Raw genomic sequence first — 16144 nt, 5'->3', positions numbered from 1 at the left:
TCTTTTTTTCTGTTTCTCTTCTTTCCTTCTGTTTCCCTGCCTGCCCCCTTTCTTTCTTTCTCCCTGCCGTTCCCCAAGCCACTGCCACTGCCGCTGCCATCGGGGAACAGGACCCACCAATGGATAACAGGCCCCGACGCCGACGCATGCTCTCCGTGACGTCAATTCTGCAATCGGAGAGGAAGTTCCGCCCAGCCAGGCAGCGATTGGCTGGCCCGAACTTCCTCTCCGACTGCAGAATTGACGTCGGGGAGAAGAAGACTTATCGGCTCGATAGATTAGATCGCCAAGACAAAGTGAGTCCTGGGTGATCGACTCACTTTGCCTTGGCGAGCTACTGGCGCCCCTGCCTCGGGCCCCCTGTCAGCTCCGGGCCCGGCGGCCCTGCGGCACACTAGTGTGCCGCGGAACAGCGGTTGAAAAACACTGGATTAGATGACACAATGGCAATTCTGACATCTACCAAGGTAGGCCCTTGCCGGCACCTCCTTTATTAAAATGGATTTTTAATTGTTTTTTTAAATGGCGCAGTCAATTACTGAACCGATGAAACCAATTCAAGCAATTGTTAGGCAGCGACAGGGCGCCTACCGCCCCCTAGCTTATAGCATCGTTTTTAGAATCCTGGCCTTACTGCTTACATAATGGTAGATAGTAAGGGCCTAGGCCAGTGACATTGTAAGAGGGGAAGGGGTGCAGGGGTGGACCGCCCCGAGCGCTGTCTTCCCCTGGGTGCCAGCATTGACGCCTCTCCTCTTGTCTGTCTCCTCCCGCATACCTCTAGAAATGTTCGCTGGCATGAGCACCATCTTCCTCTTGCTGCTTGCGCCAGCCTTGGCTTCTTTCTGACATCACTTCCTGGTCACGGGACCAGGAAGTGATGTCAGAAGGGATCCAAGGCTGGCGCGAGCAGCAGGTGGAAGATGCTGCTCGGTACGGTGATCATTTCCAGAGGTACGCGGGGGTAGGCGCTCAAGCAGCAGGGAGCAAAAGGCAGGGGATGGGGGGAGGGCATGGTGTGATAGTGAAGGGCAGGGGGTGCATGGGTGCCAATCTGCCTAGCTAAGCCACTGGCCCGCACTAATCTATTTTAATGACCACATGCTAATGGAAAAATTAGCACATGTCCATTAACACAAAAATAAGAAATTCGGCCATTTTATCCCAGCAGTAAAAAAGACTTTAGCAGGTGGGAAAGACCCGGATAAGGGTGCTCTATGGCCACATATTACTGCTGTTTGGTAAAAGGGCCCCTAAGACTGATTCTGAGGCAATGGAAAGTTAATTGATTTCCCCAGATCATAAGTAGCCACAGAGGGATTTGAATTATGGCTTCCCCGGTTCTCAACCTGCCGCTCTAACCCCTACAATAGGAGCAGACTAATGTTGCTGGGAATCAGGCATGAAATCATTTTCTTTCATCACATCAGAAAAGAAAGATCAATGAATAAGACTAAAAAAAAAAAAAAAAAAAAAAAAGGATAAACATAATCAAGATAAAACAATTTGATATTTTCACTAGAGAACATGTTTACTCCATCTATAGAAAGTCTGTTATTCATTATATTCTATTATATAATTATTCCCCCTCCCCCTCTTTTTTTACAAAGCTGCAATAGTGGCAAACACTCCGATACCCATTTATCCCTATGGGCATCAGAGTGATTACCACGGCGTTGTAAAAAGAGCCCTATATTCTATGGTTATACTGCCACCTTGTGGCATTAAACCTCAGTAAGCTCAGTCTATTCTTCCTGACCTGCCCTCAGCAGCCTAATGTGCCATATAAACCATAAGAGTATCCAGTTTAGTTTTAGTTTTTTTTGTTTTTTAAATATCATTTTTATTAAAGAGTCAAGAAGAGAAACAAGCATGACACAATAAAGATATAGTTTATTCATTTATATTCCGCCCATATACCTGTTAGAACCTATGAACCCTCAGTTGGCTTTCCTAATTATGTTCAACAATGATTACCGTAATAAAAGAGACTCTGGCGTAAATGTGCACGAGTCGAATCTCTTTCATTTGAAAGGAAGCTCTGGAATGAGAGGGCATAGGATGAAGTTGAGAGGCGATAGGCTAAGGAGTAATCTAAGGAAAATACTTTTTTACGGAAAGGGTGGTGGATGCATGGAACAGTCAACCGGAAGAGGTGGTGGAGACAGAGACTGTGTCTGAATTCAAGAGGGCCTGGGATAGGGACACGGGATCTCTTGGAGAGATGAGATAATGGTTACTGCGGACAGGCAGACTGGATGGGCCATTTGGCCTTTAAATGCCATCGTGTTTCTGTGTTTCTATAACCATAATGCTCCATGACATCACAATGCAGGTGTAAAGAGCCTTATCCAATAGGGAGAGAAGAGATAATGGTTACTGCGGATGGGCCATTTGGCATGCATCTGCCATCATGTTATAATGTTTCTATAACCATAAAGTTCTATGACATCACAATGCAGGTGTAAAGAGCCTTAGCCAATAAGGAGAGGAGGAGATAATGGTTACTGCGGATGGGCAGACTAGATGGGCCATTTGGCCTTTATCTGCCATCATGTTTCTATGTCTCAGACTTATACAGTCTGTGTCCCACATGTGGCAAGACACAGGTGAAGGTTTCACAGCTCCAGTGTGTTGATCGTTTATTGTCATATACTGCTAGTGGGGGAACTGTGCAGCTTGGGAGGGAGGGGAAGTCATCTTGACTCCATCATGTTTGGATGCCTATATAGTTGACATAGTGGTGACTTCACAACCACCATTTAAACATGGGTAGGATTACCGTATTTCCAAAAATAAAAAAGAGGACTCATGGCCCCGCTCCATGCTGGCCCCCCCCCATACAAACTGAACCACATGGACTTGTCTCCTCTCTTTCCCTACCTCCCACTTCCATGGGATGGGTACCTTGTGGCAGCAGGGATCATCCACGGGTGGTAGCCGTGTCATTTGCGGTCCCGCTGCAGGTATTGGTAGTCCAGGGGCAGAAACTCCTGTTGTGAGCTGCTAGAGACTCGTTTGGAGCTGGCTGGAGATGGCAGGAAAGGCCCTGGCTCTGTCTGAGTTCAGGACCACATCTAGGGTTACCATATTTTTCTCTGTAAAACCCTGGACACACCCCGTTCCGCCTCCAGCCCCACCCCAAATTCCCATAAATCCTCCCCTCTTCTTCCGGATGAGCTCCAGCAGCATTTGGAGGGCCTAGAGCATGCACGAATATGTGTGACGTCATCTGCACATGCTTAGAGACCCTCCAGATGTGGCCAGAGGTCTTCGGGGCTTTCCAAAACCCGGATAAATGCCAAGTTTTAGAAAGTCCATCCGGGAGCCCGGACAGTCCTCTAAAAAGAGGACATGTCCAGGTTTTCCCAGATGTCTGGTAACACTAACCACGTCTGGAGGGTCTCCGAGCATGCGTATACGCGATGATGTCACATGCACCCCTAAGGCCACTTCTGATGTAAGCGTTTTTCACTGCATCAAATTTTTCAAAATACCCGTGTCCTGATTGGTCTGTTAGACGGCGGTAAGACATCTACCGCCACCTGCAATCAGGATGTCGTTTGAGAGTCAGGCCCCCTGTGCCCATGCAGCTGTGAGCATTGAACGCTGAAGCAGCCCACAAGTGGGTGAAACGTGGACCACATTGGGTGATGGTTTCAAGAAATAGATTTTGTTTTGGAGCAGTCCAACTGAGCGCCGTCTTGGTGGGGGGTACTGGCACCCATTTTCCTCTCCGCCCCACGCTCCTTCCCGACCCTCCGACCCCAGCTGCCCTTTCCCTTCTCTTGTACCTCTTTTAATTTTCGTAGTGCAAGCTGTATCACGAACTTGCTGCCCACATCGCTGTTGACTCTCAGTCTCTGATGTCGGATATCCCGTTTGGAAAATATGATAACCCTAAGTAAAGTAGCTGAGCGTGGGGAAGGGGGGGAGATGCCAGACTTTGGTGTGTGGGAGGAAAGGTGGAGTTACAGGTGCCCCTACCATTAGAAGGCCCTGGGCATTATGCTGGGCTTGCTGAAAGGTAGATATGCCCCTGGGCTTGTCTGCTTGCTTTACCTCAATTAATCAGAGGTGCCAGCTATATTTAACATTTCTTACCTTGAAATTCCTGTTATCTTTCTTTCAAAAGAGCTAAACAATGATTAAATTTCTTCTTCCCTACTAAAGTCGACCGATATTATGAAATGCTTTCACATCCTGGAGAATTGCTCTTGTTGCGATTATAAGACGCCTTTGCCCAATCTTAACTGCATCAGAAACTCATGGCAAGTAGAAATATATCCAATCATTATCCAGTAACTCTGCACCGAAGTGACCTAAGAACTGTATCTGCGTGACTAAAGGTTAAAGAAGGCAACGGCCATTGTCTCCTTGAAGCCTCATTTGCATTCTCCTCCTCGGATGTCGGTTCAACGAAAGGAATCGTAGCCTGGAAATAACCCTGGATCGGACTTTTAAATTATTCATGGGAAAAGTGGCGTAGAGAGGGTGAGAGGTGCCTGAGGTGGGGATGGCGCCCCTTCCCCCACCCTCTTCTCTGCTCCCCACCCCCATCCGCCTCCTCCTGCCGCAAAGGTGCGCCCCTTCCCTTCCCCCGTACCTCTTTAAAATTCCCGGTGCAACCAGGATCCCCAATCTGCTGCTCAGGCCAGCATTGGCTCTTCCTCTGATGGCCAGCATTGGCTCTTCCTCTGATGTCACTTCCTAGGTGCAGGCCCAGGAAGTGACATCAGAGAAAGATCCGACATTGGTGCGAGCAGCAGATTGGGGTTGCTGCTCACGCAAGGAATTTTAGAGGTAAGCGCCTTTGGTTTCCCTTTGGAATGAGTTTGAACGTACATACGGTACAAGATTTAAAGTTTTTTGTAATGAGAACCATTGAAAAGAAACCGAGAGGAGATTTAGATCATACCCTCTTGAGGATTGAACAACAATTTATTCATAATTTGAATACGGTTCATCCATGTGGACTAAATACAGAGGTAGACTACAATGTTTTTTTATAATATGTGTAATATGACCTTTCATTATTTATTAATCCAACGTGCTTTCCACATCATTGGCAAGATGTAATCATAAAACACGTTCACTAGAGGGCACTGCAGGATCCCAATACAGGGTCTCTACACTAGGAATGAATTAACAAACTGTATTCTGTGCACTTGTTGAGCTTAACTAGTAGTTACTCCTATCTGGTCTATTTAAACCTGGCTCTCATTTCCCAGTGCTTAACACTCTGCTCTCTTTGGTAACATCACAAAACCATAACCCAGGGGTGTCCAATGTCGGTCCTCGAGGGCCGCAGTCCAGTCGGATTTTCCCAATGAATATACATGAGGTCTATTTGCATGCACTGCTTTCATTGTATGCTAATAGATCTCATGCATATTCATTGGGGAAATCCTGAAAACCCGACTGGATTGCGGCCCTCGAGGACCGACATTGGACACCCCTGCCATAACCCCACAACGTGTGAATGAACTGCAAGTTCAGAAGCATAGGCCCTCTTTTACAAAGGCGTGCTAAGCGTTTTAGTGCACGATAAAGCAACGCGTGTGCTAACCACTAACGCATCCATAGGATAACATGCGTGCTAATATTTACCATGTGCTAAAAAGCATAGCGCACATTAGCAAAAGAGGGGGGTAGTCTATAGTTCACATGGCTTCTGAGAGATTTTGTGCTCCAATTCAAGGGATCCTTTAAGGTACATTTTACTTGGATTTAAACTGGCCTGACAATAAAAGCCTCATAGGTAGTGAAAGCCATTTCTGCAGGTAAAACTCAGAAATACAATGTGCCAGGTTTTGAAAAGCCATCCGTATGCCCCGGACATGTCCTCAAAAGAAGGGCACTTCCAGGAAAATCCAGATGTCTGGTAACCCTACCAAAGAGGAACTTCTTTGCTTATTTTCAGCTAAAACTTATACCTCCGACACTCAGTGGAGTAGTAATGGGGGGGGGGGGGCCCTCTCCTCCTCTCTGCCCCTGCTCCCCACGTACCTCTTTAAATCTTCCACTTACTGCCTTCGCTGGCCTCAGCTCCCTTCTGACATCACATCCTGGTTGCGGAGACCAGGAAGTGACAACAGAAGGGAGCAGAGGCCAGCACGAGCAGCGGGTGAAAGATGCTGCTTGCTCTGGCCAACACTTCAACAGGTATGTGGGGGGAGGGTGCGCCCAAGCAGCGGGGCAGAGTGGGGGGCGCGCAGCATGGCAATGTCGGGCACCAGCCTCCCTTGCTATGGCACTGCCGACACTGCCTGTTAAAATGCTTTAATGTGTATTGTGCTGATTTTGTAAGTAGCGTAATATGCCCTAATTTGTACTGTTATGTGAATGTTTTAAGGAAATCATGGAAGCGGAAAGAGGATCTCTGTAGGATTCAAATGAAGCAAACAAAAGCAGATATGGTAGCGATGTATCAACCGGGATCTTTATTGAAAACTCGCTCGAAACATACAACCGACTCGACACAGCCAGTGTTTCAGCACCTAAGCGCCTTCCTCAGGAGTCTAAAGATGGACAAATGCACACTATTTATGCAGCAAACTTAAAGGGTGTACACTTCCCCCTCCCCATTCACGGTTTCGGCAATCGCGATTTCACATATTCGTGATTTTTGGGGGAGGGGTAAAAAAGTAAAACCCCCCACAATTTAGCCTTCCCCCCGGCATCCCAGCCTTACCTGGTGGTCTAGCGGGCTTTCGGGGCAGGAGCGATCTTCCTACGCTCCTGCCCCGTGTAGATCGCCAAAAGGAAATGGCTGTGGGAAGTTCCCGTCGTAGTCTCGAGAGACTACGGGAACTCACGGCAGTTATTTCCTATTGGCGATCTGCACAGGGCAGGAGTGTAGGAATATTGCTCCTGCCCCGAAAGCCCGCTAGACCACCAGGTAAGGCCGGGATGCCGGGGGGGAAGGCAGGAGGGAGGCGGGGTGGATCAGAGCCGGACCAGAAGATATTCGCGGTATTTCACCATTCACGGTCCGGCTCTGCCCCTATCCCCCGCGAATCCGGAGGGAGAAGTGTACTGTGAGGTCAACAGTTTGTCTTTATCTATAGTGGGTCCTCAAACCTGATTGGCTGGGGCTTGAGGTGATTGAGGCAGGGAAGTCCGTTGGTCACAAATTTGAATTTCGGTGGGAAAAATGCATTTGAATTTTGGCAGGAAAGTCCATCGGTCACAATATTCAATTCTGGCTGGAGAAGGCATTGTCCTTGACCCCAGTCCTTTTTGTGCCATATTTCTTTCGGATGAGTGGTTGTTATTCTTTGTTTATAGAGATCCCTTTAACGTCAATGGAGACAAAAGGCTCTGCATAAATAGGGTCACCAGCCGTCCGGATTTCCCGGGACATGTCTTCCTTTTGAGAACATTTCAAGGGGTCCGGATGGCTTTTCAAAACCTGGCACTTTGTCCAGGTATTGAAAAGCTTCCTGACATAATCGCGTAGGGAAGGGGCATCGGCGCATGCGAGGATGCAATGCGGTGACGTGACACGCACATGTGCGTGACGTCATTGCATCATGTCCTTGCATGTGCAGATGCCGTCTGGGGACGGGGAAAGAGGCGGAACTGGGCGGTCCTGGGGGGCGTGGCCATGGGTCCGAATTTTCACAATGGAAAATCTGGTAACCTTATCCATAAACAAAGCAAAATAAATTTAATACACACACTAAGCAATAGTAGAGGTTTCTAGCACGAACCCGAGTGCTAAATACTCCAACTCTGCTCTGAGGCTCTTTGGAATTCTAAGAATTTGTAGAAGTTTTGGTTTTCTCTCTATTTGTGGCAGCCTTGTTTGTTCATTATTCACCCTGCAAAATCTATTGTATTGATTTCTCTTCCTGCAAATTTCCATTGTGTTCTTGTTTGAAGTTTTACTGGTGCAGCAGATGAAGGCATCATGTCGTGCAAGTCTGCACGCACACACAGGCTTTGCAACAGAGCACCTTGGGCTGAAAGGTACGAGCTTCTGCAATGTTCAACAGGAAAATCATTTCAGAGAAAGGTTGTGCATCATGCCACAACTTGTGCAAAGAGCCCTGTGGGACTTTCGCCTCCGTTGTAAGTTTTCAGCACATTTTCGTAGGACGCTTTTGCCTGTCCAACTTTTTTCCTCATGCACGTGAAGCCCCATTTTGCATATGGCATGTAGATCGCATAAGGGATGTCTAAGGCCCACATGCTCAAAATTCACTGTGCCTTTAACAAGCAACGCTAAACCAGTTTTAACCGTTGGTTGGGCTCACATGCTAATCCTGTGCTATTCAGTGCCAGGCACTAACTCCTAAATTCTTTAATGTGCATTTAAATTTAAACACTATATCGACATGCCCAGCTGATATAGGCTCATAACTTAATTGAGTAATAAGCTAAATCAGTACCGATAATTGGCACTCAGCATATCTTAGTTGGTACTAAGTGGAGTTCATTGAAAGTTTGGCGTCTAACTTGGCAGCCTTGATTCTACAAAGGTCAAGTTCCTAGTGCAAAGCGCGTAGTTAAAAGTGGGCATGGTTAGGGGGGCTGATCGTCGGCGCGTTTTTGAGTTAGGCACCCGTTTTGGGGTTAGGAGCGCCTAACTTAACCACAGGCTTAAGCCAAGAAAACCCAGCATGAACAGGATGTGTCTAAATATTAGCGACGCGATTCGGTAGCTCGCAGTTTTCTGTGGACCCGGGCAACACTTATTCAAGTTCTATGATTATTATTATTAAACATCTCGGACCCCTGAGGAAGGAGTGTTTCTCTGAAATATTGACCGTGGCAGGTCCAGTATTCATATCAATGAGAGCCAACCTTTGGAGAACAATTTTTTTACTTAAATAAAGGCCCTCTTTTACTAAGGTACACTAAGCAATTAGCGCACACTAATTGATTTAGCGCACGCTACATGCTAACGCGTGCATGTTAGTCTGTGGATGCGTTAGCGTTTAGTGCAAGCTAATTCGATTATTGCACGCTAATTGGTTAGCGCACCTTAGTAAAAGAGGGGGAAATGTTCCTGAACCTTGCATATTTTTCTCTGCAGTCTCTTTCTCTCGTTGTTCCTGCCATTAAGCCACACCTCCTCCTCTGTGACATTAAAATATACTTCCAAAGCGCAGCGTCCTTAGAGAGAAAGCTGTTACTCATCCCTATGGATCAGAAATGTGGAGAATCTCCAGCTGTACCTCTGTCGTTTAGTTCTCTACCTGTGATTTCGCCCGATTGTAGTTTTCTGTTTAAAACAGTTGTTCTTTTCCTGCTTCTGTATTTTATGGATGTAAACCATTTTGGCATGGATGCCAAATAAGGCACCTTTGCTTGAGTACACTTCTCCCTCGGAATCCAAACTTAATCCGTTCCAGAACCCCGTTCGAGTTCCAAGACAATTTTTCCCATTAAAAATAATAGAAACTGGATTAATCCGTTCCTTGGTCCCACAAACTCAGATTTTCAAATAAATTTAACAGTAAACACGCTGGATAGACAGCAAGATTGGGCCCCCTGCCGGCATAGGCAGCAAGATCGGCAACGGCAACTGCAAGCGGGGCTCAGCCCAAAGCTTCCCTCCAACGCGAACCGCCCAGGCGGAAACAGGAAGCTGCGTAAGAGGGGAAGCTTTGGGCTGAGCAAAGCTTGCAGTTCCCGTACGTTTGGAAACAGGAAGCTGCGTCAGAGGGGAAGCTTTGGGCTGAGCAACGCTTGCAGTTCCCATACATTTGGATTCCAAAGCAGCGTTCGGATTCCAGGGCAAAATTTAATTTAAAAAAATAGTTTGGATTCCAAGTTGTTTGAGTTCTGGGGCGTTCAGATTCTGAGGTACCACTGTATTATAATATCTTAATTAAAAAATAAACATATTTCTAGCAGCACTATAGACGTGACAAATGAAATAGTACCACTCAGAACTATACAACTCTCCCAGAGGTTTCCAAATTTTTAGAATTATAACACTGGAATCATGCATCTGTTGAAAACAGATGAGTCAGCTGACAAGTGGATTAATTGAGGTGTCATGGTTTCAACTATTTAGGTGTAGACTGGTGAGTCAGCAATAATATTGCAGAAGGAAATGAATAACAGCTTGACACAGGAGCTAGACCTGATCAAAGCGTCTTGTCCCTCAGCAGGTTATTAAGTGCAATCTGCAAGAATGAATCAAAAATGAAAGGCAATTTTTAAGTTACACCATAACTGAAACAGAACTGGCGAAATGCAACGTATGTACATTGCCTGATGGATCATTCGTCTCTGCACCGTGCAGCGCTCTGCCTCTGGTTGTGTGGCAGTCGTGAGATTCGAAACACAGACGCACCATTGCCAGATTGCACCATCAAAGCACAATGCGCAGTAGTGTGCTTTCTTTGGGCCGAAGGCGTGAAAACTGTGGAAATTCACCTTCAGATATTAACTCGATATGGACAGAGCGCCATGAATCCACGCAAGGTTTATGAGTGGGTAGAAAGGTTTAAAGCGGGAAGAACAGGTGTAACCGACGACGGTCCTTCTGGTCGCCCACCAACACCACGCACACAAGAGCACACTGACAGGGCGGATGGCGTGATTAGAGAAGACTGATGGACAGCGGTGTCTCAGTTGGCCGCAAATTTGGATGTCAGCTATGGAATCTGCATTTGCCATAATGCACGATGACTTGGGATACAGGAAAGTCTGCGCACGACGGATTCCCAAACAGCTGACTGATCTGCACAAGCAACAGCACGTGGAGGTTGCGACCCAGTCCCTGAGACGGTATGAAGAAGAGCCGAGTATTCTGGAGAGAATTGTCACTGTTGATAAGACATTGGATGCATCGCTGTGACCCGGAGAGCAAAAGACAAAGCACGATGAAGGAAGCGGCGCTCACCTGGCTTCGGGAGCAGCTGAAAAACTTCTTCTCTGCAAGAATGCAGAAGTTAGTTGAACAATGCAACAAATGCGTCGTCTTGCATGGGGACCATGTGGAAAAGTGATATGTTCAGCCAGTGGCGTACCTAGGGTATGTGGCACCCGGGGCCCATCATTTTTTGACACCCCCCCCGCCCCCCATGTAAAAAAATATTTTTTGTAATGACCATGAAACGGAATAAATGGTCAGAATAGAAACAGGCAGTGAAAATTTTCTTATATTCCAAACATAACATAACATAAATTATGTCTGAATTGTCATGACATCAGAAGTACATATGGAGTAGTTGCAGGTGATGCTTGGGACAGTTCTGATTGTGTTAGTTCGGTTTTATGTGTTTTTTGAATAGAAGGGTTTTTATTTCTTTTTGAAGGTTTTGCAGTCTGTGGTCGATGTCAATTGGTTGTAGAGTTGGGGGTCGAGTGTTGCAGTTCGAATGGCTAGGAGGTTGTCGAACAGTTTTTTTCTTTTGACATATTTGGTTGGAGGGTGTGTGAATGGTGCATGAGTTCTCCTATGTCTGTTTGAGGTGGATTGAATTATTTAGCTGAAGAAATTAGTTACCCCCTCATCCCACACACATTAATTCTCTTCCATTATAAAAAAACATTGATAAATTCCCAGAAAAAAAATACATTAAAATAAAAAGTGAAAACAAAGGCCCCTACAGATGAGAACAAAACAAGAATAGCCTAACTGGGTCAGACCAATGGTCTATCATGCCCAGTAGCCCATTCTCATGGTAGCCAATCCAGGACACTAATACCTGGTCAAAACCCAAAGAGTAGCAACATTCCATGCTACCGATTCAGGGCAAGCAGACACTTCCCCCATGTCTTAATAACAGATTATGGACTTTTCCTCCAGGAATTTGTCTAAATCTTTCTTAAAACCAGCTACACTATCTGCTTTTACCATAACTTCTGGCCACTTCATTTTTAAGTTTAGATCTTTCCTTTCAAACAGAGACCTTGCTAGATGTCAAATACAGCACAAGGTAACTTCACATGGACTTAGCTGTGCAGGAAATGTGAATCTCCTCATACACCCACCATATAGTGCAAAAATGTGCAAAGGTCTGTTTTTTTCTTTCGATCACTACATAGTCTAATGCCACACAAGCAGTGTTGTACAAACATATTCTGTAGGTCAATGCTAAGAATAACAAAGTTTCCTTCCTTGGACCAGAAGGAGATACTGATAAACCACTGGAAGAGATTCCAAAACAACACCCAAAGACCCACTCAGTGTGTGAACCAGTTGAGTGGAGTGGACTAACTGGAGGGTGGAAATGGGCCCGGAGTTTGCTCAGCAAAATTTCCCAGACCACCTCTTCCTCTCAACACATTGACATGCTGCCGCCACCACCACCACTAGGAACACCTCACTGGGTAGGCCAGCTATGCTATAAACTTTATAAAACACATTATTATATTTTCTTATAAAGCACATATTTTAACTGAACTCTCTGACATCCTCAGCCTTTCCATTCACAAAAATAGAAGGAAGAAAAGTTCCCATTTCCTGCTGTCTCATGTCCCCGGCCTATACAATATTTTTTTTCTGCAGACCCTTCAAGAGTCTGACCAAATCCTCGTTTCACTTGCATTATAAAATTCTGAGGATGCCATCTCTCCCCAATCCCAGGTCCTAAAGTCTAAGACAGTAGCGCAAACTAATGCTGCCAGATTCAGGAAAAAAAAATTTCGATTCGATTCAGCCTATTGAATTGGTTTTTCAATTCGATTTTCCTGCCCAGTTGGGTGATTTTTTTCAAAACTCCTGGTGGGTTTTATAGCTTTTTCACCCCCTTTGGCTTCTCCTAACCACACTGGCGCTATGGTGTAAATAAAATAAAGAAACAAAAAGGACTTTTCCTCTCTCTGTTAAATCCTAGCTCACGTTTGCAGTCCAACACCAGCTCTGGCAGGATACACATTTCAAATCTGACATATTATAATCACAAAACAGAAAATAAAATTAATTTTTCTACCTTTTGTTGTCTGGTTATATTTCAAATCTTGTTGGTCCAAGGCTCTGGTTTTCTTCCGATAACTTGCTTGCCAGGGTCTCCTTCTTTCTTCTTTCTGCATGCTAACCATCCATCTGCCAACTCTGTCCTCCCTTTCCATTTCCCTTCCCTCCCCAGGAAGTCTGGTATCTTTCCTTTTTTTCATCTCCCTCCACAGATCCACCTTTTCTTAACTACCCTTTCATCCGGCATCTCTCCCTCCTTCCCCACCACCCCAGAGTCCACCATCTCTCCCTTTCTTTTCCCAATTACCCTTCTATCCAGTATCTCTATCCCTCTTCCACAAAATCCCTTGTGTCCAATTTCTCTCCCTTTCTGTTCCTTCCCTCCCTAAATCCCATGGTCCATCATCTCTCTCCCTCTCCTCTATTTTCAGACCCATTATTTCTTTTTCCCCCCCCCCAAAGTTTGGCATATGCACGTCTCTTTGAACACCCCCTTCCCTCTGTGTACTTCTAAACCAGGGTCCCTCCCAAAGGCCTGTCCCCCCTTGAAGGCCTGCACCCCTATTGAAGACCTGCCCCCCCCCTTGAAGGCCTGTCCCCCCCTTGAAGGCCTGCCTGCCTGTCCCCCCCTTGAAGGCCTGTCCCCCTGCTTGAAGGCCTGCACCCCCTTGAAGGTCTGCACCCCCCCAAAGTCCTGCACCCCCCGAAGGCCTGTCCCCCCCTTGAAGGCCTGTCCCCCCCTTGAAGGCCTGCACCCCATTGAAGGTTGGCACCCCCCCCAAAGGCCTGCACCCCCCCTGAAGGCCTGTCTCCCCCTTGAAGGCCTGTCCCACCCCCTTGTAGGCCTGTCCCCCCCTTGAAGGCCTGCCTGCCTGTCCCCCCCTTGAAGGCCTGCACCCCCTTGAAGGCCTGCACACCCCCTGAAGGCCTGCACACCCCCTGAAGGCCTATCCCCCCCTTGAAGGCCTGCCTGCCTGTCCCCCCCCTTGAAGGCCTGACCCCTCCTTGAAGGCCTGCACCTCCTTGAAGGCCTGCACACCCCCTGAAGGCCTATCCCCCCCTTAAAGGCCTGTCCTCCCCCTTGAAGGCCTGCACCCCCTTGAAGGTCTGCACCCCCCCAAAAGCCTGTCCCCCCCTTGAAGGCCTGTCCCCCCCCTTGAAGGCCTGCCTGCCTGTCCCCCCCTTGAAGGCCTGCACCCCCTTGAAGGTCGGCACCCCCCCGAAGGCCTGCACCCCCTGAAGGCCTGTCCCCCCCTTGAAGGCCTGTCCCACCCCCTTGAAGGCCTGTCCCACCCCCTTGTAGGCCTGTCACCCCCCTTGAAGGCCTGCCTGCCTGTCCCCCCCTTGAAGGCCTGTCCCCCCCTTGAAGGTCTGCACCCCCCCCAAAAGCCTGCACCCCCCCCTTGTAGGCCTGTCCCCCCCTTGAAGGCCTGCCTGCCTGTTCCCCCCTTGAAGGCCTGTCCCCCCCCTTGAAGGTCTGCACCCCCCCCAAAGGCCTGCACCCCCGCTTGAAGGCCTGTCCCCCCTTGAAGGCCTGCCTGCCTGTCACCCCCCTCCCCCTTGAAAGCCTGCCTGCCCGCCCCACCCTGAAGGCCTGATGCCCCGACTCACCCCGAAGGACCGCTCGCCCCCCTGGCCTCCCCGCACCACCTATGAAGCAGCCGCAGCAGGATCGCGACGTCAGCTATCCCTGCGCTGCTTAGGCGATGCTTCCTGCGCCGAGGTCCCGCCCCTCCTCTGATGTCAGGGATAGTTGACGTCGCGATCCTGCTGCGGGCTGCTTCATAGGTGGTGCTGGAAGGTCAGTGGGGCGAGCGGTCCTTCGGGCGTGGGGGGGACTGAACGGCAAGGCCGGGAACACCCCCTCAGGACTGGCACCCGGGGCGGACCGCCCCTCCCGCCCCCCCCTTGGTACGCCACTGTGTTCAGCTGCTCACAGTTACTTCTATTAAAGCTGTCGAATGTATTTTTGCCTTAACGTTTTGATTTACCCTCGGATAAGTCATAGACATCTTGACTAAGTAATTACCGTAAATACAACATGATTGAACATTTGACTCATTTACTTCCAGTGAAGGAAATAACTCTACTCATGGTTAGGGTTACCAGACGGTCCAGATTTCCCTGAACATGTCCTCCTTTTGAGAATATGTCTGGGGATCCGGACGGCTTTTCAAACCCCCGGCACTTTGTCCGGGATTTGAAAAACATCTGGCAACGAGCGGCATCGGGAAGGCATTCGCGCACGCGCAGAGACAATGCGGCAACGTCACACAGGCGCATGCGCAAATGCAGGTTGAGGGGGATGAGGCTGGGGCAGAACAGGGCGTGGTTGGCAAGCCGGAACAGGGTGGGCCTGGGGGTGGGGCCATGGGTCCAGATTTTCTGTTTGGAAAATCTGGTAACCCTACTCATGGTGGCTTCCTCTATTACATTACTATGGTAGTTCTAGCTCCATGGTAGTTGAGATCAATAGTCCATGATGTTTAATTGGGATGAGGGGGGTCAAAATAATACTGTATATTGGGAGCGGCTCTGAAACCTTGTGAGATGTCTGCAGAGTTTTCCTTTGAAAATGCTCTGCAGTTTAAACTGCATTGGGGGGATTTCACAATTCAGCCTCTGAGTGCTGTAGGCAAGACAGATTAACATAGAAACATAAGAACATAAGAAGCGCCATCTCCGGATCAGACCTTCGGTCCATCAAGTCCGGCGATCCGCACACGCGGAGGCCCTGCTAGGTATACACCTGGCTTATTTTATAGCCAACCATATCTTTATATGCCTCTCTCAAGGAGATATGCATCTAGTTTGCTTTTGAAGCCTAGGACTGTCGATTCCGCAATAATCTCCCCTGGGAGAGTATTCCAGATGTCAACCACTCTCTGTGTGAAGCAGAACTTCCTGATATTAGTCCTGAGCTTGCCCCCCCTTAGCTTCATTTCATGTCCTCTTGTCCGTGTCAAATTGGACAATGTAAATAGTTTTTTCTGCTCTATTTTGTCGATTCCTTTCAGTATTTTGAAGGTTTCGATCATATCCCCACGCAGTCTCCTTTTCTCAAGGGAGAACAATCCCAGTGTTTTAAGTCGATCCTCATATTCCAGTTTCTCCATACCCTTCACTAGTTTAGTTGCTCGTCTCTGCACCCTCTCCAGCAGTTTTATATCCTTCTTTAAGTAGGGAGACCAATGTTGGACGCAGTATTCCAAGTGGGGTCTGACCATTGCCCTATAAAGCGGCATTATAACTTTCTCCGAT

The 16144-nt window shown here is 47.8% G+C and overlaps 1 protein-coding gene across 2 annotated transcripts in view; it reads left to right on the top strand.

Annotated features, from left to right (window-relative positions):
• The first annotated feature begins 339 nt into the window (after positions 1-339).
• The window catches only part of PLEKHG7 (pleckstrin homology and RhoGEF domain containing G7), a 102018-nt gene continuing 86213 nt past the window's right edge, over positions 340-16144 (top strand). The window contains exon 1 of one of the 2 annotated variants that reach the window (XM_033953503.1): positions 340-467. The gene's annotated coding sequence lies outside the window, so the exon portion shown is untranslated. Of the gene's footprint in view, positions 468-877; positions 955-16144 lie in introns of those variants that run through there. The other variant, XM_033953504.1, reaches the window with a different exon arrangement.

The sequence above is a fragment of the Geotrypetes seraphini genome, chromosome 7, assembly GCF_902459505.1.
Source record: "Geotrypetes seraphini chromosome 7, aGeoSer1.1, whole genome shotgun sequence".
Taxonomy (NCBI): domain Eukaryota; kingdom Metazoa; phylum Chordata; class Amphibia; order Gymnophiona; family Dermophiidae; genus Geotrypetes; species Geotrypetes seraphini.
Note: the sequence above shows the minus strand (reverse complement) of the source record. Positions and strands in the feature narration are given on the sequence as shown.